A 24,239-nucleotide genomic window follows, 5' to 3' on the forward strand; every position below is an offset into this window, starting at 1 on the left:
TGCGTGGCACTTTGTCCGTCGGATTTGTGTACACACGATCGGAATTTCCGACAACGGATTTTGTTGTCGGAAAATTTTATATCCTGCTCTCAAACTTTGTGTGTCGGAAAATCCAATGGAAAATGTGTGATGGAGCCTACACACGGTCGGAATTTCCGACAACAAGGTCCTATCACACATTTTCCGTCGGAAAATCCGACCGTGTGTACGAGGCATAAGTGTATATTGATTGGTTTTCGCAAAAGTTATAGCGTCTACAAAATAGGGGATAGATTTATGCAGGGGCTTTTTTTCTCAGAGAATAGGTGCAGGAATTACCCCTACCCACCTCTGACCACCGTCCCTTGATTCCACCCCCTACCCACCTACCAGTACTGCCCCTTTTAGAGAATACAGAACCGAGTATCATTTTGTGGTGCTAAATCATTTGTATGGAACATGGTAATGATAAAAAGAAAAGCAGTAAAATAGATTCCCTGCAGCCAGCAACAATAGGATCCCAGCAATAGATCCCCACACAACAATAGACTCCCCCAGCAACAAGGGACTCCACCCCAACAACAATAGACTCCCTGCAGCAACAGTGAACCACCCACAACAAAATATCACCCCCAGTAACAAAATATCCACCCAAGCAACATTAGAACCCCCCAGCAGCAACAACAGATCTCCCGGCAGCCAGCATCAATAGATCCTCCAGCAGCCAGTAAAAATAGATGTCTCCCTCAACAGTAGATCCCTTCCAGCAACATAAGACCCCCCAGCAACAATAGATTTCCCATCAGCAACAATAGACCCTCACACAAAATCAGATCCCCACCAGTGACAATAGATCCCCCAGCAGCCAACATTAATAGACCCTCCAGCACACCCCACACCCCATGCTAATACACACATTCAGTGCTGGAGGTGCCGGAACTGCGCTGAAAAAAAGCCCTGGATTTATGGCATTTTTATTATAAATTTTTTTTTTCACTAGTAATGGGGGATATCGGCGATTTTTATTGGGACCGCGACATTATGGCGGACAGATCAGACACTTTTGACACTATTTTGGGACCATTGACATTTATACAGCGATCAGAGCTACAAATAGCCACTGATTACTGTATAAATGACACTGGCAGGAAAGAGGTTAAACACTAGGGGGCGATCAAGGGGTTAAGTGTGTTCCCTGGAGTGTTCTAACTGTAGGGGGGATGGGCTCACTACAACATGACAGAGATCACTGCTCCTGCTGACAGGGAGCAGTAGATCCCTGTCATTTTGCTAGGCAGAACATGGAAATGCCTTGTTTACAACTCCCCGTTGCTTACATCTCCCCGTTCTGCCTCTTCCCACCGCAATTGCGGGCTGCTGGTGAACATCGAGTTCGCAGGACCCGCGGGCACACTCCCGCGACACGCAGAGGGCGCGTGCCCGCTAGACGGCAAATGCAAAGGGACGTACGGGTATGCCCTTTTGCCTGCCCATGCCACTCTGCCAATGTAAATCGGTGTGCGGTGGTCGGCAGGTGGTTGAGATAAAAAACCTTTTGCCTTTATAGTCACTTTAAGCTATGTGTACCTCCTCCAGTTAAAAACTGAGGCCTAGATATGCTCCAAGAATGAAAGTTACATTAGAAATAGTCCAACTCACCGTAATAATTTGTAGCGGTCTGCCCCAAAGTGGTCACTGAGTATGACCCAGGTCTCCATTGCTATAATACAGAGGCTGCCTGCCACCGTCACTGTTCCAAGCACACTGACAATACAGGCTCGGTGTAGGGGATGTCTTTTGTAGATTTATTGCAGAAAACGTGAACAGCAGAGGGATAAGGGTGGATGATACGCTAGCAACAACAGGAGGACAGTCACTTAGCAGGAAACCTTTAATAGCAACTTTTTGATGATGTTAGGAGGAATGGCCAGTTTTAATCTAGAACTCTGTATAAGCAGCTCCAGTTCTGACAGCAACTTCTGACACTCACTTCACCAAGCACATGGGATCGCCAATCAAGAACTTTACTCTCAATGTCCTAGGACAGCTGCCACTCAGTCCAGTTTCCACGTGACACTCTTCAGTGTGGGAGAAAAAAAAATCCTTCTTCAAGCCAGCGTCTCCGGGTGATGCCCTCCAACAAACATCTTTAGTCAAATCTCTTCTGGGCCATCAGCCCAGCACATGCTGAGGCCCAAACATCAGCTCCAGTTCACAGGCTGCATCCCAGGGGCAGCAGCCCCAGGAGAAGAGAATACCGAGCAGGCCTCCCAAGCATTTATTTCCTTCCTCAGCCAACTTCTGGGTGCCCCCGGCAGAGATTGGCTGAGAGTAGATAAATATTCATAACTTCAGTGATTGACCCTCCTTCTCTACCCTCTGGAAGCTTCTTTCAGAGACAGACAACCACTAAGCTTAACGAAACTTGACCAGACAGACTAAATAAACAGATCACAGCCTCCACTGAGTACAGCAGAGCCAAAAACTAAATTTAGCCTGAACATAAAAATATCAATGCTGTATTGCACTATAGCTAGCTGGTGGATTATATTCAGAGAGAAAGAAAGTTTTATTATCTACCTAAAAAGTGTACAGATCTGGTCACTCAAAGTTGAATCAATATACAGTATGCATACTATTATAGGGGTAACTGAAAATGGTATTTATGATTGCGTCCCCCTGTCCCCTTCATCAGAAAAATGATCTGGCATAAGATTTCAGATGCATACGCTCAGCTGGTGCACTGTCCCAGCACCGGACACCTGTGCTTTATCTAGGTCAACTGTCTTTCCATTCATTCCTATGGGTCGCTGGTTCTATTTCTGTGGCTGTGACAGTGCAACAGCAGAACGTCTGTCTCTGATATTTGATAAACCATTTTCATTTTCTGCTAAGGGGGATGACAGATGAGATAGTGAATTTTAACTTTAAAAGAACAAGTTATATTCTGTTGTCTTATTTGTTGTGATCCTGGGTGATAAGAAGAGAGTTACCAAGATGAATATGGAACAGTCCATGTAAGTCAATTTCTGATAGGTCAAAATGAGAACAGTAGACATTTTAAGAAAATGCAGATGGTATGAATTAAAAGAACAATAGTCTTATGTATCTGCTTAGATATAACAAGCATTTTTTTTTTTTTTTTTTATAACTGTCTTTTTAAATCCTTGACTCAACCCTGCATTTTATGGCTGCAAGGGAAACAATGAATCAGGGATGTAACAGATTGACACTTTGGCTTCACAGATTTTATCTCTATATCAGCATGTAAGAGTAAAACCAAAATTACAGTTATATGAGTGTAAGGATGTGAGTCAGATACAGTGCCGGGACAAGGTCATTTGGTGCCCAGGGCGAAGATGGAAAACTACGCCCCCCCCCCCCCCCAATTATTGTCACTGTTCACTCTCTGGGGATTTCCGCAGGTATTCTTGCCCACATTCCCTCCAGCTCTCCTTTCTGTACAAATCCCCCCAGATCTCCTCTCTGCACACATCCCTCCAGCTCTCCTTTCTGTACAAATCCCCCCAGATCCCTCTCTGCACACATCCCTCCAGCTCTCCTTTCTTTACAAATCCCCCCAGATCTCCTCACTGCACACATTCCCTCCAGCTCTCCTTTCTGTACAAATCCCCCAGATCCCTCTATTCACACATCCCTCCAGCTCTCCTTTCTGTACAAATCCCCCCAGATCTCCTCTCTGCACACATCCCTCTAGCTCTCCTTTCTTTACAAATCCCTCCAGATCCCTCTCTGCACACATCCCTACAGCTCTCTTTTCTCTACAAATCCCCCAGATCTCCTCTCTGCACACATCCCTCCAGCTCTCCTTTCTTTACAAATCCCCCCAGATCCCTCTCTGCACACATCCCTCCAGCTCTCCTTTCTTTACAAATCCCCCCAGATCCCTCTCTGCACACATCCCTCCAGCTCTCCTTTCTTTACAAATCCCCCCAGATCCCTCTATTCACACATCCTTCCAGCTCTCCTTTCTGTACAAATCCCCCCAGATCCCTCTCTGCACACATTCCCTCCAGCTCTCCTTTCTGTACAAATCCACCCAGATCTCCTCTCTGCACACATCCCTCCAGCTCTCCTTTCTGTACAAATCCACCCAGATCTCCTCTCTGCACACATCCCTCCAGCTCTCCTTTCTGTACAAATGCCCCCAGATCCCTCTCTGCACACATCCCTACAGCTCTCCTTTCTGTAGAAATCCCCCCAGATCTCCTCTCTGCACACATCCCCCAGATCTCCTTTCTGCACACATCCCTCTAGCTCTCCTTTCTCTACAAATCCCCCCAGATCTCCTCTCTGCTAACCCCCCACCCCCCCCCATTCACTGTTCCCTCTGCACATATTGCTACCTCTTCTCTCAGCACATATTCCCCCATCCCCCACACCTTTACAGTGCACTCCTGTCCTCTCTGTTCAACTTCAGTCTTTGGCAATCTCTCACCTCTTCCGATAGCCACCAGTCTCTATGGTATGTGCAGGCTTTTTTTTTTTTATTCAAAGTACAGAGAGCTCCACCTGCTGTAGCACAGAGCCGATGAGGAGTTTCAGAGCTCCTCGGCTCCGTGCTACAATGTCTCAGTAGCAGCAGCAAGCGGGGATAAGCTGCCTCTGGAGTCACTGCAGCTGTGGCTTACAGTGCTGGTGGCAGAAGCATGCACAAGGGCTCGAGGGCAGCAGCAGTGAGTGCCGAGAGCTAACACAGAAAAGCCAGTAGAGGAAGTGAGCTCTGCATAAAACTTCCTCTACTTACTATGTGTTACCTGACAGGTCAGAGAGGAGAGGCTGGCAATACACACGTTTTTTCTGAACTGCTGGTTCCTCCTCGGCGGCTCCTCCCGCAGCTTCGGCAGCAGCTCTCTGCTCTCCTCCTATACCACCTCCGGCCATGAGTGACGTCACGCCGACGGGACTACAAAGCGCCTTCATAGGGGGAGTGAAGGGGCAACTCTGACAGGATAGCTGGTGCGGACCGTGTAGGCTTGTGCCAGGTGCAGGAGCGCACTTGGCACATTACAGCAGTAAGGTACAGACAATTACAGTACAGCGAGGGGTGCCAACTAGTGTGTACTGTGAAGCACACTGCCAGCACTTCACCTGCGCCCCCCTTCCTCCCACAAATTGTACCGCCCAGGGCATCCGCCCCTTCCGCCCCTGCCTTGTACCGGCCCTGCTTCTGGCTACCCTAGGCACCTTGTACAGGGTCAATTTACTACACACATGGGGTACCTTTGCTTTGTGCTATCTTCATCAATGTTCTGGAACAAGGCTGAGGTTGCCGTGGGGGAATACTCAACCTTAAGGCGAACCTCTACTCTACTCTTAGAAATGAACATACACCATGCACAGCAGAAACTAAAGGCTGTTAGGCCTAAAGAAAAATGGGGAGGGGGGGGAATCTACCCCAGGGACTTTTAAGGTGCTATTTAATAGACAGTATATTCAAAAAAAAAAAATTTTTTTATACAATTATATAGAATAAAATTAATATTTATTAATATTGAATCACATTAAAATATTCATGTCATACTTCAGGAGTAAGACATGTAGATAAGAACACTAAGACATAAACAGTGTCACCCAAAGGAATTTCTCGGTTATATCACAATTGAACCGTGCAACAAAAAGCAACTATTCAAAAGATGCCAAAACAATCTGCCGTTCTCGACATGTTTCGCTCTGAATGTGAGCTTCTTCAGGAGTTTAAAGGCAATGATTGTGACGGACTCAGGCTGTAGCACATTGATCTGGCATAGACTATTTCAATGGATCGGTAATACTGCTGCTAGTTTCAAACCGGAAAGTTCTCACATATGAGAGGTATCAAGTGCCATACTGTGACCACAGGGGAATACAAAGTCTACAAAGCGTCACCGGTGCGATCCTACAGAGGCAGCGGGATGCTCTCCTCAGCTTGTATGCCGGACCACTACCTGTGAAAAAATATTTCTGCTGGTGATCGCTTATCCCTGCAGCTATCAGTGGAATTCCTTCATTTATTTCATTCATTTATGATGCCTATTTCCATCTATATGACATCATTTGCCAATATACTTTTATGTATCAGGGCCGCTTTGTAGACTTTGTATTCCCCTGTGGTCACAGTATGGCACTTGATACCTCTCATATGTGAGAACTTTCCGGTTTGAAACTAGCAGCAGTATTACCGATCCATTGAAATAGTCTATGCCAGATCAATGTGCTACAGCCTGAGTCCGTCACAATCATTGCCTTTAAACTCCTGAAGAAGCTCACATTCAGAGCGAAACATGTCGAGAACGGCAGATTGTTTTGGCATCTTTTGAATAGTTGCTTTTTGTTGCACGGTTCAATTGTGATATAACCGAGAAATTCCTTTGGGTGACACTGTTTATGTCTTAGTGTTCTTATCTACATGTCTTACTCCTGAAGTATGACATGAATATTTTAATGTGATTCAATATTAATAAATATTAATTTTATTCTATATAATTGTATAAAAAAATTTTTTTTTTTTTGAATATACTGTCTATTAAATAGCACCTTAAAAGTCCCTGGGGTAGATTCCCCCCCCTCCCCATTTTTCTTTAGGCCTAACAGCCTTTAGTTTCTGCTCACCATTTAAATATGGGATGTGGTGCTTACAGTTGACTATCTCTGTCCTCCATCATATTTTACTATACACCATGCACACTGACACCGTAACTGTTCTCCAGTTAACTCTTGGTTCCTCGTGACAATGCACACCTTCTCTGTAATCTGCATTTAGGAGGAACATGCTGAGCCAATGTCCACATCCATCTGTCCAGCTTTTTCCACTACTACTCCTCAATAGCGGAGTGGGCTTCACTGTGCACGCTGTGAACCTGCGTACCTCTGTACAGGATGGGAATCTCTGAAGTGCTAATCTGCTCCTGTTGCTATTGGAGAAAGACCACTGGCAGAAGGAGTGCCGACAACATCTCCCTCGTTGCTAGAAACCACACCACCTAAAACTGGTACACTCTACCGACAGGCTGCTTGTTACACTTCCGTTACTCATGGCAACTACATATGTCCTCACATTTCTCCATTTCACATGAATACCTTCATAACCCAATGTGTTGAGACCCACTTAATAAGCTATGTGTGTGCTGGTTACTTGCAATACACCTCTTTAGTAACGTCAGACCAAGCAAGGACAACGGTTCAATGCTTTACTTAGAAAAAGTACAAAAATGAACAGTCCAACATATACAGTGGGGCAAAAAAGTATTTAGTCAGCCAACAATTGTTCAAGTTCTCCCACTTAAAAAGATGAGAGAGGCCTGTAATTGTCATCAGAGGTATACCTCAACTATGAGAGACAAAATGTGGAAACAAATCCAGACAATCACATTGTCTGATTTTTGAAAGAATTTATTTGCAAATTATGGTGGAAAATAAGTATTTGGACACCTACAAATAAGCAAGATTTCTGGCTCTCACGGACCTGTATCTTCTTCTTTAAGAGGCTCCTCTGTCCTCCACTCATTACCTGTATTAATGGCACCTGTTTGAACTTGTTATCAGTATAAAAGACACCTGTCCACAACCTTAAACATTCACACTCCAAACTCCACTATGGTGAAGACCAAAGAGCTGTTGAAGGACACCAGAAACAAAATTGTAGACCTGCACCAGGCTGGGAAGACTGAATCTGCAATAGGCAAGCAGCTTGGTGTGAAGAAATCAACTGTGGGAGCAATAATTAGAAAATGGAAGACATACAAGACAACTGATAATCTCCCTCGGTCTGGGGCTCCACGCAAGATCTCACCCCGTGGGGTCAAAATGATCACAAGAAAGGTGAGTAAAAATCCAAGAACCACATGGGGGACCTAGTGAATGACCTGCAGAGAGCTGGGACCAACGTAACAAAGGCTACCATCAGTAACACACTACGCCGCCAGGGACTCAGATCCTGCAGTGCCAGACGTGTCCCCCTGCTTAAGCCAGTACATGTCCGGGCCCGTCTGAGGTTTGCTAGAGAGCATTTGGATGATCCAGAAGAGGATTGGGAGAATGTCATATGGTCAGATGAAACCAAAGTAGAACTGTTTGGTGGAAACACAACTCGTCGTGTTTGGAGGAAAGAGAATGCTGAGTTGCAACCAAAGCACACCATACCTACTGTGAAGCATGGGGGTGGCAACATCATGCTTTGGGGCTGTTTCTCTGCAAAGGGAACAGGATGACTGATCCGTGTATATGAAAGAATGAATAGGGCCATGTATTGTGAGATTTTGAGTGCAAACCTCCTTCCATCAGCAAGGGCATTGAAGATGAAACGTGGCTGGGTCTTTCAGTATGACAATGATCCCAAACACACCGCCCAGGCAATGGGGAAGTGGCTTCAGGAGAAGCATTTCAAGGTCCTGGAGTGGCCTAGCCAGTCTCCAGATCTCAACCCCATAGAAAACCTTTGGAGGGAGTTGAAAGTCTGTGTTGCCCAGCGACAGCCCCAAAACATCACTGCTCTAGAGGAGATCTGCATGGAGGAATGGGCCAACATACCAGCAACAGTGTGTGACAATCTTGTGAAGACTTATAGAAAACGTTTGACCTCTGTCATTGCCATCAAAGGATATATAACAAAGTATTGAGATGAACTGTTGATATTGAACAAATACTTATTTTCCACCATAATTTGCAAATAAATTCTTTCAAAAATCAGACAATGTGATTGTCTGGATTTGTTTCCACATTTTGTCTCTCATAATTGAGGTATACCTATGATGACAATTACAGGCCTCTCTCATCTTTTTAAGTGGGAGAACTTCCACAATTGGTGGCTGACTAAATACTTTTTGCCCCACTGTAAATGCAAGGCTATTCCTACATCACTACTCCTAACTACAGGCTTGTGCTGCACTGGCATACCTGCAAAGATGAAGTTCAAGCAATTACAGTCCTTCAGAGGCACTCTCATGCAGACTTAGATCCTTCAGTGGCATGTTCCAGTGTTGGTGTCTTCAGGGCAAACCCCAGGTTCTGAGGACTTTACATCACGATGATAATAGATTACCTCCTTCTGCTCCTTGTGGGTGTCATTCTCAGTCCCACTCTCTTATGGGCACTCTAGTTAGGGATAGGCCCAAACTCTCCCAACTATCTCGCCAGGTTCTCCAGATGGTACTTGAACCTCTGCCCCAGGCCACTGGCCTTTTTAGAACACACAGGACCAGTGGGCCAGACCCAGAGAAGAACCTGCCACAAGACCAAAGAACCAGGAGAAGCATTAACTCCTACCCTCCTGGCCAGGACAGCACCTACAGTAACTAACTATTTCAACCTGCCCACAAGTTTAATGAAATAAAAACTGCCTATGTGTCTCAGGCTTCAGGCTCTAGTGTATTGTTGACATTGACCTGCTGGCTTCCACCTAAAGGTGGTACACACGGGCTGAATATCGGCCAGTGTTGGACGGTTAAACAGAAACCAGCCTGCATTCAGCCATGTCCGGCTTCCAACAGTCAATCGCCACCTAATCAGCGCTGGCAGAGGGGTGCCAAAGGTCTTGCTACAAAATATCCATATTCTGCCTAACAGACTTATGTGAGCTGTAAATTTCTATGGAACTTCGGATCATTTGGTGTTTTGAGAAGTTCATGTTGCAGCCTGAATGGGTGGTTGCCAGTTCAGTAATGATCATTGAGAAGGGGCCACCGATGTATGTTGGAATACAATACATTGATAGAGTGGGTCATACGTGAAGCCTCTATGTAGCATAACCACGTTTTATCCCTTGCGAAGACTGACTTCTGACCTTTGCTATCAAATTATTGATATGATTAATTGGAATATTAATAATATTTCTGTGTTTTCTGCTATCAAGTTGACTGTTGTTGTTCTTGAACCGATGTTCCTGATGGACATTTAATATATTGAATGTAGTTCCTGAGATTTTAAATAATCTAAGGCTAGTTGCTCTCCTTACCTTAGCTTACTTTCAGCTCTAGAATTTCAATGTTCAGAAAAGCATATGAATATTTTTCTGCCTTTTCTGCTGAAGACTACTTATCCATCCATGTTATTGAACACAAAAATTGAGTTTTGATTATCTCTGCTAGGGATGTCACTTACAAAAAATTTTGATGAAAGAAGAAAAAAAAAAAAAAACAAGCAAAAGTGTAGCACAACATTTCAAGTACCTTACTACTTACTAAGGATTTGCTAATGCATGAACTAGTGACATTGCTTTGCAGATGAGCTAAGCTCGTCTTGTGCTGTATTCTGTTATACGTGTATCATACTGACCTCTGCTGATATGTTTAAATGTGCTAAAGGACTACATTGAGAAATTAGCTATGCCACAAGCTACTGAAGGCAACAGAATTTTCTGTTCTGGTATTCAAAATGTATGGTGATTTAGTATATATTTCCTCAATTCCTTTAGGCATTATGATCAGAATGAAATAATAGAATTCAAAAAAATATTTTTTTTAAATAAGGTAAATATGTAATATTGCATTTGAATACTTTTCATGTCTGGCCAGCAGATAGAGCTCATACGTCATTTTCAGGTCTTCACCTCCTGTTGAAAAAAGCCTTTTTATAAAATTTAATAGTGCAAGCTGAAATTTAAACACACAAGTAAAATAGTTTTGCAAAGTCACATGATGCAATAAATTCACTCTGCAAGAGCAACACTATTCTGCTCAGTAGGCAGTTTTATGCTGTCAATTCATAATTTACATCCAGAGATAGTTAGACAGACAGATGACTTCTACATCCTTTTCAAAGCACTAAAGGATCTCAGTGGAATAGATCTAATGATAGAAGAAATAATAAGCATACTTTGTATCAGTCGTTATTGTGAGCAAGTTAATGGATGGAAGTTGCATGACTAAATAAATTCCAGCCGAATTTTTTAAAGAGGTTCACAATGTAGCCATATTACTAAATGGAAATGAACACTGGCCAACACAGAGGAAGAACTGGCCTTGCTGTCTGCAGATTCATTCTACTAATCTGCAGTAGAGCCATAAAATAAAGATTCTTGTGGCTAATGGCAAAAAAAGTAACATGCAGTCAATTATTGGGGATTTCATCATTCATCTCTACATTATTTATTCATAATATATAATTTGCAAGAAAAAGCACATATCTATAAAACAAAAATATGTTTAATCAGTTAGTAAAACAAATGGACATTTACAGTCTATACCCCAAACATACTGGTGGTATAAATGGCATCTAAACCCTTCATGCTTGTGGCACTATGGTAAAGGCATTGGACTGAAGGCAATTTTGGAGTACAAACCAATATTAATAATTCTCTGTGCATTCAAATCCAAAAAAGTACATCATTAAAAGAACAGCAGTAGAAATACAAAAATATATTTAAGAAGTGTGTTTCCCAGCAAATTCACATTTTTTTTCTACAAAAAACATTTAATACACCAAGGTGCTCACAAACTGCCTGATGAGTTGGAAAAAGGTGAGCCATTTATATTTTCAACAGTCTATAGGTGCTCTGATTACCAGTAACAAAGCTTAACTAGTAACCAACAAAACCCAAAGGGACAATGTACAGGTCAGACACAGGCCAGTACCAGAAGTTCTGGTGCTGCATTGGGTTTAAAAAAAACACTAAAGTAAAATAGGAATAACAATAGGAATACCATTTGGAGACATTAGGATTATGGTAGAGAGTAGTCATTACAAATCATTGCTTTAAATGTATTTAATTTAATGCAAAAGCCGCTGACATTTTGGGAATGTTACATAATGACATTTCCCTTCTAGTGCCTATAGTGCTTTTTGTAAATTAAATCTGAATTTCAGCACTGACACCTCTCCAAATGTCAACCTTTAACATATTTACTGAAACATGGTTTCAGTCGCTGACAGTCAGTAGTCACTGATAGTTGTAGGAACATTTCATTGGTCTCTGAATATTCTCCCAGAGTGTACTCATACTGGCTATCTCTGACAGCCTATTGGGGTCAATAGTTTCTGATAGTTTGTTGAAATATGCCAGCAGTTTCTGATAGTCTGTGGGAAAATGTGTACGGCCTCTAACAGCCTCATAGAGCATGTTGGCTTGTTATGCCACCTGCCTCTGATAATCTTTTGGAACATGTCAGTGGTCTCTGACATTTGTACTAAGTCACTAGGTTGACCTCATTTTGCAAAAAATGCCCACGAGGCATTACAATACTTTGACAGCCACAGGCATGACTCTCAGGGGTCAATTTACTAAAACTGAAGAGTGCACAATTTGGTGCAGCTGTGCATGATAGCCAATCATATTCTAACTTCAGCTTGTACAAGGAAGCTTTGACATAAAACCTGGAAGCTGGTTGGTTTCTATGCAGAGCTGCACCAGATGTCCAGAGTCAGAGACATGATGGAACTTGTAGTTCCTCAACAGCTGGAAGTTCATAATTCGAAGAGCCTGGAACATTTCAGTTCCCGCATATACACTATATTACCAAAAGTATTGAGATGCCTACCTTTATATGCACATGAACATAGCTGTTATAGCTGCAAAGGGTGGGCCAACTCAATATTGAACCCTACGGACTAAGACTGGGATACCATTAAAGTTCATGTGCGTGTAAAGGCTGGTGTCCCAATACTTTTGGTAATATAGTGCATATATCTTAAAAAAACAAAGCTATTTTTACATTTCTTTCTATGGAGCTTTTGCTTTGGCAATAATTTGTGATGCTGAACTTTTTTATGGGCAGAAAATGGTTTCATTTATAGGCATTGTGAAGTACACACTTCTGTTTCAAGTGCAACTTATAACATCCAAGTGACAGATATAACATCAACATGTCAGGAATAAATAAAAAAATTCAAAAACAGAATCACTGAGTTGGAAAAAGGATCACCCCCCCCCCCCCCTTATCTCAGTATTTAATTGAACCACCTTTTGCTTTAATTAAAGCCTTTAGTCTGTTGGGATATGTCTCTACTAACTTTGCACATCTACACTTAGCAATATTATCCCAACTGCTCAAGTTTAGTTGAATTTGATGGTGACAGTTTGTGGACTGCAATCTTCAAGTCATTCTACAGATTTTCAATATGATTTAAGTTTGGGCTCTGACTAAGCCATGGAAGGACACATTCACCTTTTTCTCCTTCAACCATTGTGTGGAATGCCTTGAAGACCGCAGTGCACAAAAAGTCACCATCAAATTGAGCTGAACTGAGTAGTTCTGCAAAGAAGAGTGGGCAAATATTGCAAAGTTACAGACCGAGCACACACTGGGTAAGATGCTAAAACAGAGGTTTCCTTGAGTAAAAACTATTAGTAGATCCAGAGATGTGTAAATTGGATACAAATCCAAATTTTCAAAACTCAAGCTGACCTTGACTCTTCCACTTTTTAGTTATTAAACGTGTCCATCTATTTAACAGTCCAGCAGGATGGCTCTGAAGGTGGGAAGGATGGGCCAAACTCAACTTTTAAAGTCGATGTATTACAGACTGAGATATGCTTAGAAGCAGAATATGCTTTTATTAATTGTTGTTAGACCCAATTCCAGTGAATGTAAATCCTTTTTTAAAATCAACAAACAGGTTTATACTTACCTGCTCTGTGCATTGGCATTGTACAGAGCAGCCCCAAACCCCCTCTTCTCAGGTCCCATGCCGGCGCTCCTGGCTCCTCCCCTCTGCCAAGTGCCTCTATGGAAAGTGGCTTTCTATGGGGGCACTCATGCAGGCTTGCTCTCGAGCCTCGCTGTCTGCATCTATTTACACAGACAATGGTGCTTGGCCCTACCCCCCACTCCCACGTCACTGGCTTTTATTGACAGCAGCGGGAGCCAATGCCTCCTGCTGCCTCATGCAACCAAAAAGTGAGGGGAGAAAGGAGCTTCAGATGGGTACAGCACTGGATTGACCGAGGGCTCAGGTAAGTAAAAGGGGGGGATACTGATTTAAGGAATGCATTAAAGTAAAAAATGTTTAGTTTTTATAACCATATTTTTTCTTTTTAAAGCACAATTGAACTTCCAGATTAAGTGGAAGCAGTGATCTCTATGCAGAGGTCTGATGCCCCCACTGAGTCAGACCTATACATCTGCAATCAGTAAAGCTGTTTAAAGGAAATTTTAGCTCTGATTCAGTAGGGAGCATGTCAGACTTCTGCAAAGTGTTGTACATTTTGCACATGTAATTTGTAGGCAGGTGGCCTACTGTATGTTCAGTTAGCTCATCTGCCCAGGTGGGTGGAGGAAGGGGTTAACACCTTACCGATTTCCCTGTGTGTGGGTCCAGCCACCCTCCCATGTTGTATAAAGGGAGATAAGGTCTGGAATCCGGCAATAGCCAGTGCCTAAAAGAAGGTGGCACATCTACAAGGGTTCTCTGGGACCTGTGCTCCAGCATTGGATGCTGATTCACTGGGACATCCCAAGGACATTGACTTCTCTGCAAGAGCCTTTCCAAGAATGGACTATTCCCAATAATACTTCACCAGTTTAGGTAGCCTGGAGCAGCCTTAGCTAGGTGTAGTTAAGTTGAGGACATTTATGGATGTTATACCTGTTCTGCTGGAATCTCAGTAAAGTTGCTTCAACTTAATTAAGCCTGATCTGAAGTTATTCAAGGGGTGTATGTTGGGTCTTGGTGAATTCCTAAAGAACTTGGTGACAGGTCTTCTGGTAGTGAGGGGGTCAGTGCTCTGACTCCCTCCCTATCGGTCCGTTTCCGGTCACCAGGAGCAGACTAGCTAGGCCTGATCACTAGGTACGGGAAGGAAAGAGTTAATGAGCATGCATGGGGCCCACTATGTGCTTGGCTGGACTCCATTCTGTGAGGTAACAAAGGTATGCTGAAGTGGTGGAGTGGGCAATGGCTCTACGTTTCTCTCCCAATGCAACACATACATTTACTGAAGTGTAGTTACTTGGGACGAAGCATCTTATCCGTACATTATTGCTGCATACAAGAGGCTCATCTCTGAGTCGGGGGACTGCCCTAATGTTTGATTCTTCACACGACCGGAGCCTCTGCCTGGTCCCAGGCATTGGAGAGCACCCCTTCGGGCAAGGTGTTACCATACGTGCACTGGCACAGCCAGACCTTGCCCACATATATATTTAGCTTTAAACTGTAAGTTCAATTGGACTTTAAAAAGGCTATAGGTACAGAACAATAGCTGTCGATCCTGCCAAAAATCCAGTACGCTCCTAACTTCCTGCAGTAGACTGACAATTCAACCTTTGCTGCTCTTCCCACCAAAGGAAATCTCTACTTATGCATTTATTTATCAAACATCCAATTTGAATTGCTCAGGTCTGTGACAGGTTTAGTTTAATAATAGTCCATATTCCTAGAGAAAGCTCTAGGATACTGGGTGCTGTAACAACCACCAGCTGGAGACTGGATCATGAAAGCCACAACCAATATATTTGCCAGCACACTACGGATCTTCAGTCCAAATGTTTTTTTATTTCAGCATGATCATATCACAAGCAAGAGAGTACAACGTTTCGGAGTCACGCAGGACCCCTTCCTCATGTCTAAGGAAGGGGTCTTGCTTGACTCCGAAACATTGCACTCTTTTGCTTGTGATGTGATCGTGCTTCAATAAAAAAACATTTGGACTGAAGATCCTTGGTGTGCTGGCAAATACTGTATATTCATTAAGGTTCAGTTTAATAATCCCATTTTAGGACACAAATAACCCTTTATATCCCAAACTTTACTGTAACATATTGGAAGAAGCTTTACTTTGGGCTGCTTAGAAATTTTTCTTAGGTGACGTTTGAAACCTTCCTTGCCTTGGGCCTTCTCCTCCCATATCTCACCCATTCTACCATCTAGCCAATGGCAAGACACTATCATTAGCAAACAAGCCAAGAAAGTACATTCCAAGTCTCGTACAGAGAGGAAAAAGGTATGACAAATCTGATTGCTTCTATTTTATCAGCTATATACAGCATATATTAATTTATTAGTTCTTTCTATAGTAGATCAGTAATCCTACAGTTGTTATGCATATGAATATTTTGATGTATTGTGGTCATGTAGTGTCCTAGATACATGTCTGCACGTCCATGTAAATAAAGTACAGGAAAATATTTAACACAACTATGTCATTTGTTGGAATATTTTCACTTACCTCATCTTGGTATTTCAGGGAGTGACTTGTACTGAAATGTACAGCAATACAGTAAATTATAAAAGTAATGATCACTAAATGTGTACTGGAAAACAAAGATGAAGTAATAATGAAGGTAACCTGTCTCCAAATAAAGGGCTTCAATAGTGAACGCAATATTTGGAATTGTATGGTGAAAGTTATGGCATGTCAGATTTAGTAATAGCTACAATATAAGCTTTGCATACCCAATCATTCTACTAAAGGCAGAAATAAGATATATGCAGTAAATATATTCAGAGGAGCACTGCACAAAACAATGATATTATAGCAGAAACACCAGAAAAAGATTTCTGATTGACTACTAATTATTACTGTACTTGGGATATTTCTGTCTGTTATGTACTGAATAAATGGAATTGATATTAAGGTTTTTTAAAAAAAATTATTTATTGCGATCTGCTTTGGGTAAAAGGACTGCTTTTATGGATTAGTTATGTGCATTTAACACACCATTAGCTTTTAGTTGTTTTAAATTACTATTCTGTCTGGTTTTTCAATTCAAACTGTCACACCACACCTGGACAATCCTTACTAGGCATATGATGTGAAAATGCATTATTGGAGGTTATTTTAGATGAAAACTACTGTATATTTAGGTCTGAAGATGATACTGAAATTGCATGAAAATTCTGTCCTGAAAAATGTGATGCAGTTTGATGTTGCCACTGTTGGTAAAAAATATTATTTAATTTTTTGCCTCTCTTATGATTTACGTCAATGTAACAACAAAAAAAAAGAAAAAAAAAAAGAAAAGCTGTACACTCAACAATGCAATGCTATGCTAAGAATGAGCACAGGCACAGCATGGTACATCCCAGAAGTACAACCAATAGAAAAAAAATTATATTTGAGCCAGTTGGGTAAGGTGTGAGGATGTCAGTGTAATCTGGCACACTTCATGAAGTGGTAACAGGCGGTATAGTGGGTTTTTGCTCACTTGCTATCGCTGACTAACTAACATTCCCTAACTGGAAATGTATGTCATGATTTTGACGTTAAATATATTATAATATATTATATATAATAATGTGTTATAACTGCAGCTAGATGCCATAGCCCCGGTATCATTCTTTCCCTTAGGCGGCCAGCTTTTCAATAAAAGTGATCCAAGTGGCAGATGCGCCGCGCGGTCGCTGAGCCTGGGAACCATCCGGCGTCAGCAAGGTTTTTGCATAGAGATGAATGATGGCAAGATGGCCACCGCTCATCTCTATGCCCTTGGAGCACTGGAGCGACGTCAACGTCACTTCCAGTTCTCGAGCCATGTAAACATGTTTTTTGTTTTTTTACTTAAAGCTAAAGTTTTTTTTTTTAATCTTTTGCTTTTTAGAGTCGAGGAGAGATTGGGGTCTTTTAGACCCCAGATCCCTCCATAAAGACGACCTGACATGCTGTATTGTTATTGCAAGGGATGTTTAAATTCCTCGCGATAGCAATAAAAGTGATCAAGAAAACATGTTTTTAAAAGGGACAGTGTAAAAATGTAAAAAATATAATAATAAAAAAACCAAACTTAAAGCGCTTCCATCCCCACGTGCTTTGCACAGTAGTGAACGCATACATAGGTCACGCCCACATATGTAAATGTTCTTTACACCACACGTGAGGTATTGCTGCGAACATCTAAGTGAGAGTAATAATTCTAGCACTGGACCTCCTCTGTAACTCTAAACTAATGGCCTGTAAACATTTTTTAAAACGTTGCCTATGGAGATTTTTAAGTACCGTAGTTTGGCGCCATTCCACGAGCGCACGCAGTTTTAAAGCATGACATGTTATGTATGAATTTACTCCGCGTAACATCATCTTTCATATTATGAAAAAGAATTGGGGTATATACTGTTTTTTTTTCTTAAATGATTAAAGTGTATTTTATTCTGTGGGGTCTCTGCTAAAAAAATATATATAATGTTTGGGGGTTCTAAGTAATTGTCTAGCAGAAAATACTGATTTAATCTTGTAAACAACAAATGTCAGAATAAGACTAGGTCCTTAGCCCTTTCACACTGGGGCGGTGTGGGCGGTAGTGGTAAAGCGCCGCTAGTTTTAGGGGCACTTTTTGGCCAAGGAAAGGCTGAAAAGTGCCCGTGTTGCGGCGCTGCTTCGGCAGTGCTGCCCATTCATTTCAATGGGCAGGGGAGGTGGAGGAGTGGTGTATAGACCGCTCCCGCACCACCCCAAAAATGCTGCTTGCAGGGCTTTTCTTCCCATCCTGCAAGTGCACCGCACCAGTGTGAAAGCCCTCGACTTTCTCACTGGGGTGGCTTGAGAGGCGCTTTTCAGGTGCTTTGCAGACTCTATTTGTAGTGCTAAAAAAAAAAAAATCCCCCAGTGTGAAAGGGGTATTTTTCACAAGAGATTGTACAATAAAGAGAATGCAGAAGCCTCCCTGCATAGTACTGTTAAATGGGTATATAAAGACAGTGAGCATCCAAGTGCAAAAAGAATAGAGTCCTGCTGTAGATAAACTTAGGAATATGCCCTTTCCAAGTTAAAAATCTCTTTTGTAATTCGGATCACAGTAGACAGTATCTACCACTTTTTCCTAATACACTGCATCCATGGCTTTGCTGCTTTCTTCAGACTGGGAATCTTTATGAAATGCTATATAACAATCAGAAAGTGCACAAGCATTGTGTGACACCTTTATATAACCTTTATTAAGGCTTGGTTATAATTACCTTCTCTGTGCAAAGGTTGCACAGTCAGCTACTCCCTCCTCCAGGTGTCTCCTGTAGCAAGTCAGGTGCCAAGGAGGCACCCATACATGCTTGCTCCTGTTGGGTCCTGAGCTGGGTCCTGTCTGTCTGAACTTCTGACAAGTTCTCTGTCAACTGAGATAAAAGCAGCCAGAGTTTTGTGTTGGGGAGGATGCTATAAATAGATTTTCACAGAGCTGAAGGATTCAATGAACAGCTCTGAACGTCTCTACCTATGAGGAGAGGGTGTGTGTGCTTTTCCTCCAATCAGCTGTCTTGGCTGTATGCCCAGGCTTCACTGCAATGCTGAACAGGAATAGAAAATCAGAAAAACAGATCTGAACTTTCTAAAGTATATATAAAGCTGAAGACTGCAGATATACATGTAAAACTTATGTAGGGAGATTTGTTTCATCCCTGTGTATCATCTGAGGCCATGGGCGTCCATTGGGTAGGGCAGGGGGGAGTGTCCCCCCTGGAATCGGCAAGGTGTGCAGTCCCAGTGGTGGCCACGTCACTATGGGGGTGAGGACCGCACCAGGGTGCCACCCATCAGATGTAAATGTAGCGGGTGCTGTCGAGCCCCCCCATTCGTGAAGAGATCTCAGCAGCGGCGCTGTGATAGGGGAGAGCTGCGGGCTGCTGTCTCAGAGAGAGAAGGACTGAGTCACTGCCAGGGTACAGACATGCTACACTACTGACCAGACTCACCCCAGGCAACCCAGAATGAGCGAATGTCCAGGCAGGGTGACACAAAGTTTTATCACATCAGGTGACACCAACCCTACTGACGCCACAGTGTGAAACTTGCAGGGTCCACCGCGGCTGCTGCAGACTTTTCTCTGAGTCTGCTCTGTTCTCCCACTCTCTGACATCTGACTCACTTACACTGTCTGTGTAAAGATATTATGGTGCCCATAAAGCTGCTTTAGTGCCCATAAAGCTGCTGCTGTGCCCATATATTTGCTGCTGTGCCCATATAGCTGCTGTTGTGCCCATATAGCTCGCCCTTACCTTTATGACATTGTCGAAAAGGGGAGGAGCATGGGTGACCTTAAAATGATGCCCCCCCCGAAAAAAGTTCTGCGGATTCCCATGTCTGAGGCTGTTTACTTCACTGGGTATATTTGAGGGTTCACATTCACTTTAAGTGCTCGTGCTCACTGCAGCTCAAAGGAGCTCAAAGAAGCTGCTCCTACAGACTTTTGAGCTGATTTGAGCTCTTATTTTTTTCTGCCTAGAAACTCCCCATCCATGTTAGCGAATGTGTGCATGCACACAATGCTTTTTCAGGCAGTTTCAGGCATATGCTCCTATAGGCAGAAAAAAAACCCACCAAATGCACAGTTTTGAGAGGAGCTAGTACCCCAAAGAGCTCAAAAGAGCTTGAAAAAGCTCATAAATTAGTGAAAACGTTTGTTCCAGCTTTTTGTTTTGTTTATACAGTGGCTAAAAAAATACTATCTAGTAGGGTTTGTGAAAAAAACGCTTATGCTCAAAAAAAGCTAAAAAAAGATCAATAAAAACGCGAGAAAAAGCACAAAAAAGAACAAGCTTTTCCAGCTTTTTTAGGCAGAAATAAAAGCTCAAATGCCTGTAAAAAGCCTCTTTTTTGGAGCTGCAGTGTGCATGAGCCCCAAAGCCGTATTTAACCCAAACCCAAAAATGTAATATATTGCAGCTTACCAATCATTAGATGTGGTGGCTACAATCATTTTCTTTTTTTAGGCTTTTTTCCCTCTGTTTTCACCTGGTGATCTGACCAGTAACACACCACCTGTATGTATTATATTATATATATTATAGTATTGTATACCTCCTGTATGCTGTGGTGTGTTTATTTCTTCATTTTTTTTAACTTTATTGAAGTGTCAGAAAACAACATTTTATTCAGCTCTAAGCACAGCTGTGCTGCGTGAAAAATGCATACGTGCTGCCTTTTTATGAAGCGCACACTACCGGATATGTGTGGTGTGAACAAGGCACATATTGTTTTATATATGGAGTCTTCCCTGATCCGTACAGACATTGTGGAAACAAGACCTTAATAAATGGTAACCTGATCTGTAATGATCATGTATTTGTCAACAACTTACTTCATAAATTCCCCTAAAGAAATTTGAATCTGCTTGTGATTCCATGATAAGGGCTGTGTCAATGGCCTTTGGGCAAGGGTTGGGGCGCTTTCAAGTGCATTTAGCTTTCATTTGCAATCAGTTTGGAATATTGCTGAGGTCATTCATAATTCATTGACGGGTGGATTTGATCATCTTCTCACCTGCATTTGTTCTAAGGCAATCAAAAGCCCATGAACACCGGCCCTAAGGCTCCTTTCACATTAGCCAATTCCAGAGTTGCACAATTTTCAGCACAACTTTGGAGTCTGATTTTGACACGACTTTAAAGTGATTTTGATAAGACTTCCACACTCGCATGATTTATCGCAGCAAAACCACACTGTGTTCATCATTAAAAATGAATGGCAACCGAACATGCATTTTGCTATTGCAATGTTATCTGAGATCGCAAGTAGAATAGCTCTAGAATAGATCTCAAATCGCACTACAAAATGCCAAATGTGAATGGAGCCTTAGAGGTAATAAGTCTCCACCAGAAAAATGCAATTTAAAGTATAATTCCAAGATAAACTAAACCTAAAACTACTCCCTCCCTCCTTCTAACACCTATACTAGCTACTATGAAAAACGCTTATATTTACCAATTTTCAGGTTGCTCCGGTCTGATCCTGTGATCGTCTCCCCTCTGTCAGTTAGCAGTGGCTTCAGGGGATTGGAGGGAATGCCAACAACAGACAGCCCATAGTAAGCCTATGGCTGCATCCACACCTGGGTGTTTGAATCATGGGCAGAATCGCCACGATTCTGCAAGTGATTTCAAAACGCTTTCCTAAAATGACAAATCGCACAATGCAAATTTCAGAGGCCATTCATTTTAATGGCACCTTAAAATGCAATGCGGTTCTGCCGCGGTTGTCACACAAAAAATGAATGTCATCTGAAATTTGCGTTGTGCGATTTGTCACTTTAGCAGAGCATTTTGAAATCGAGGGCAGAAATGCGGGGATTCAAAATGCTCAGGTGTGAATGCAGAGCCCTTTCACACTGACAGTGCAGGGGCATTGGCGGTAACGCGCCACTAAAACTAGCGGCCCCTTACTGTAATTTTAGAGGCACTTTTCGGCCACTAGCAGTGCGCTTTTAACCCGCCAAAGAAAGGGTTAAAAGCAGGCGCTTCGGCGGCGCTGCCCATCTGTTTCAATGGGCAGGGCCGCTTTAGGAGCGGTGTATACACCGCTCCTAAAGCGCCTCAAAGAAGCTGCTTGCGGGACTTTTTTTTATGTCCTGCCAGCGCAGCGCCCTAGTGTGAAAGCACTTGGGCTTCCACACTGGGATTGCAGATGAGGCATTTTTCAGGCACCTTACAGGTGCTATTTTTAGCGCTAAAGCGCCTGAAAAAGGCCTCCAGTGTGAAAGTGGTCTAAGGGTGATGTCACCGCACCCTGGCTTTATCAGCTGTTGTTGAGCACTCTCCTCCTCTCTCCTGTAGCCAGTGTTCTATCGATTTGTGCCCTCTGTCGAAAAGTGTCCATGCATGCGCAGAACGGAAGGGCACTCCAGCTGAGTTGCCGATCAGCTGGAGTGACGTCACCATGGCACATGCGCCCTCGTAGGAGGGTTTTTTCGATGGGCGATACCATTTCACTGGCACAATTGAAAGCTATGCAAAGAGCGAAGGGACACCGTAGATGTCAGATTGTGCCTCACTGTAAACCCGCGGCACAACAGCAAGGCACAATATGACAAATACGGTGTCCCTCTGCTGTTTGTATAGCATTAAATTGTGGCTGAGAAATGGTATCCTACAATGTGCTCCTACGATGTGCGCATGCGCTATGGGATGTCACTCCAGCTGATCGGCAACTCAGCTGGAGTGCCCATCTGTTCTGAGCATGCTCGGGCACTTTTCAACAGCGGGCACATATCGACAGAACACCGGCTCTGACTGACACAGGGGAGATCATGTGTGGCCTGGGAATAGGTCACTATATGTATCTTTCCTACACAGGGAATCTAGGAAAGGTGTTAAAAAGGGGTGGAAGCAGTTTTAAGATGAGCTAGATCCTCTCTTGTTTAGCCCTCGACTGAGTGAGAGAAAATTGATCAGTTCTCCTGCCTACACTAAACAGTGTTGATGGAGGAATTTCCACTGCTGGCTATTGTATTCAGTAGTCATGGCACCCATGGCGCTGCCGAACACTGACTGCAATTGATAGGATGCAGTCACTGTCCGTCCAATCATTTTCCAATCAGCTCAGTTGAGCTGAGTGGTGCTTGCAGGGACATCCACTGTTCAAATTTTCAGCAGGAAGCACCCAAAATTTGAGCTGTGAACGGCCAGCCTTAGGGCTCATTTACACCTGCAGTTGTGGGGCAGGAAAAACACATGGTTAAGTCGTGTTTTTACTGCCCCCAACCAAAAGAGGTGGTGAAGAGGTGACATAACACCTCCTTACCGCATGTCAAAGTGATCGGATCGCTCTCCAGAGGGCTAACACAAGCCCTTAAGATGACCATATAATTTGGCTGTATAATCTTTAGATCTGCCATCAACTATGTAGTACAAGGGCCTCTCTGATTTGATACTATTTAAATGAAATAGGTGCATCCTCATATTACATATTTTGGTAAATCTAAAGAGATTGTACAGTACAGAGATTGTACAATCAGATTGCATAGTATATGGTGACCTTTAGAGTCTGCCCACAGCTATTTTGATCCATGAAATAGTCCTTTTTAAGGCCTCATTCACACGGGGTGCAGTAATCCGTGCTTCACGTGAGGGCTATGTATACCCACACAGGGATACACAGCATGCCTACCAACTTTTTGAGATGGGAACAAGGGACACCCATTAGGAAACATATGTAGGCATAAGACACACCTCCTGCCACGCCCTCTTAAAGGAGACATACAAAAAATAAAGATAAGTTAAACCAGCAAGTGCTCTTTTGAACCACTACTATTCCTTTATATTGGCTTTTGAAATTTACAAATGCAGCAATTAAGAAATTGGATGAAAGGTTTAGCACTGGGAAACACTTTTAGAAAGATAAATAGTGCATTTTATGTACAACTATATAGATCAGACTGAAATGAGGGACAAATGAAGAGGAAAGTGGGACAGAGGGACTTTGTTCCATATCAGGGCAGTCCCTCGAAATCAGGGACAGTTGGGAGCTATGGCACAGGTGTTCCATGCATCCCCATGCAGGCAGTCCCATAGCTGTCAGTTGGGATGCAGCAGCTGCAAAGACACAACCTATGCTCACTCAGTGGAATATGAAGGGGTGTGGGCATGCACAGCCCTCACACAGGGCATGGATTAACATGCCCTGA

The 24,239-nt window shown here is 42.9% G+C and overlaps 1 protein-coding gene across 3 annotated transcripts in view; it reads left to right on the top strand.

The window, feature by feature from the left end:
* The window catches only part of CAST (calpastatin), a 264,338-nt gene that overhangs the window by 44,955 nt on the left and 195,144 nt on the right, over window positions 1-24,239 (top strand). For 2 of the 3 annotated variants that reach the window (XM_073624542.1, XM_073624550.1), the window contains exon 1: window positions 15,733-15,856. The exons of the other annotated variant lie outside the window; for it this stretch is intronic. The gene's annotated coding sequence lies outside the window, so the exon portion shown is untranslated. Of the gene's footprint in view, window positions 1-15,732; window positions 15,857-24,239 lie in introns of those variants that run through there. 3 annotated transcript variants of the gene reach the window in all.

The sequence above is a fragment of the Aquarana catesbeiana genome, linkage group LG01 (assembly GCF_042186555.1).
Source record: "Aquarana catesbeiana isolate 2022-GZ linkage group LG01, ASM4218655v1, whole genome shotgun sequence".
Lineage (NCBI taxonomy): Eukaryota > Metazoa > Chordata > Amphibia > Anura > Ranidae > Aquarana > Aquarana catesbeiana.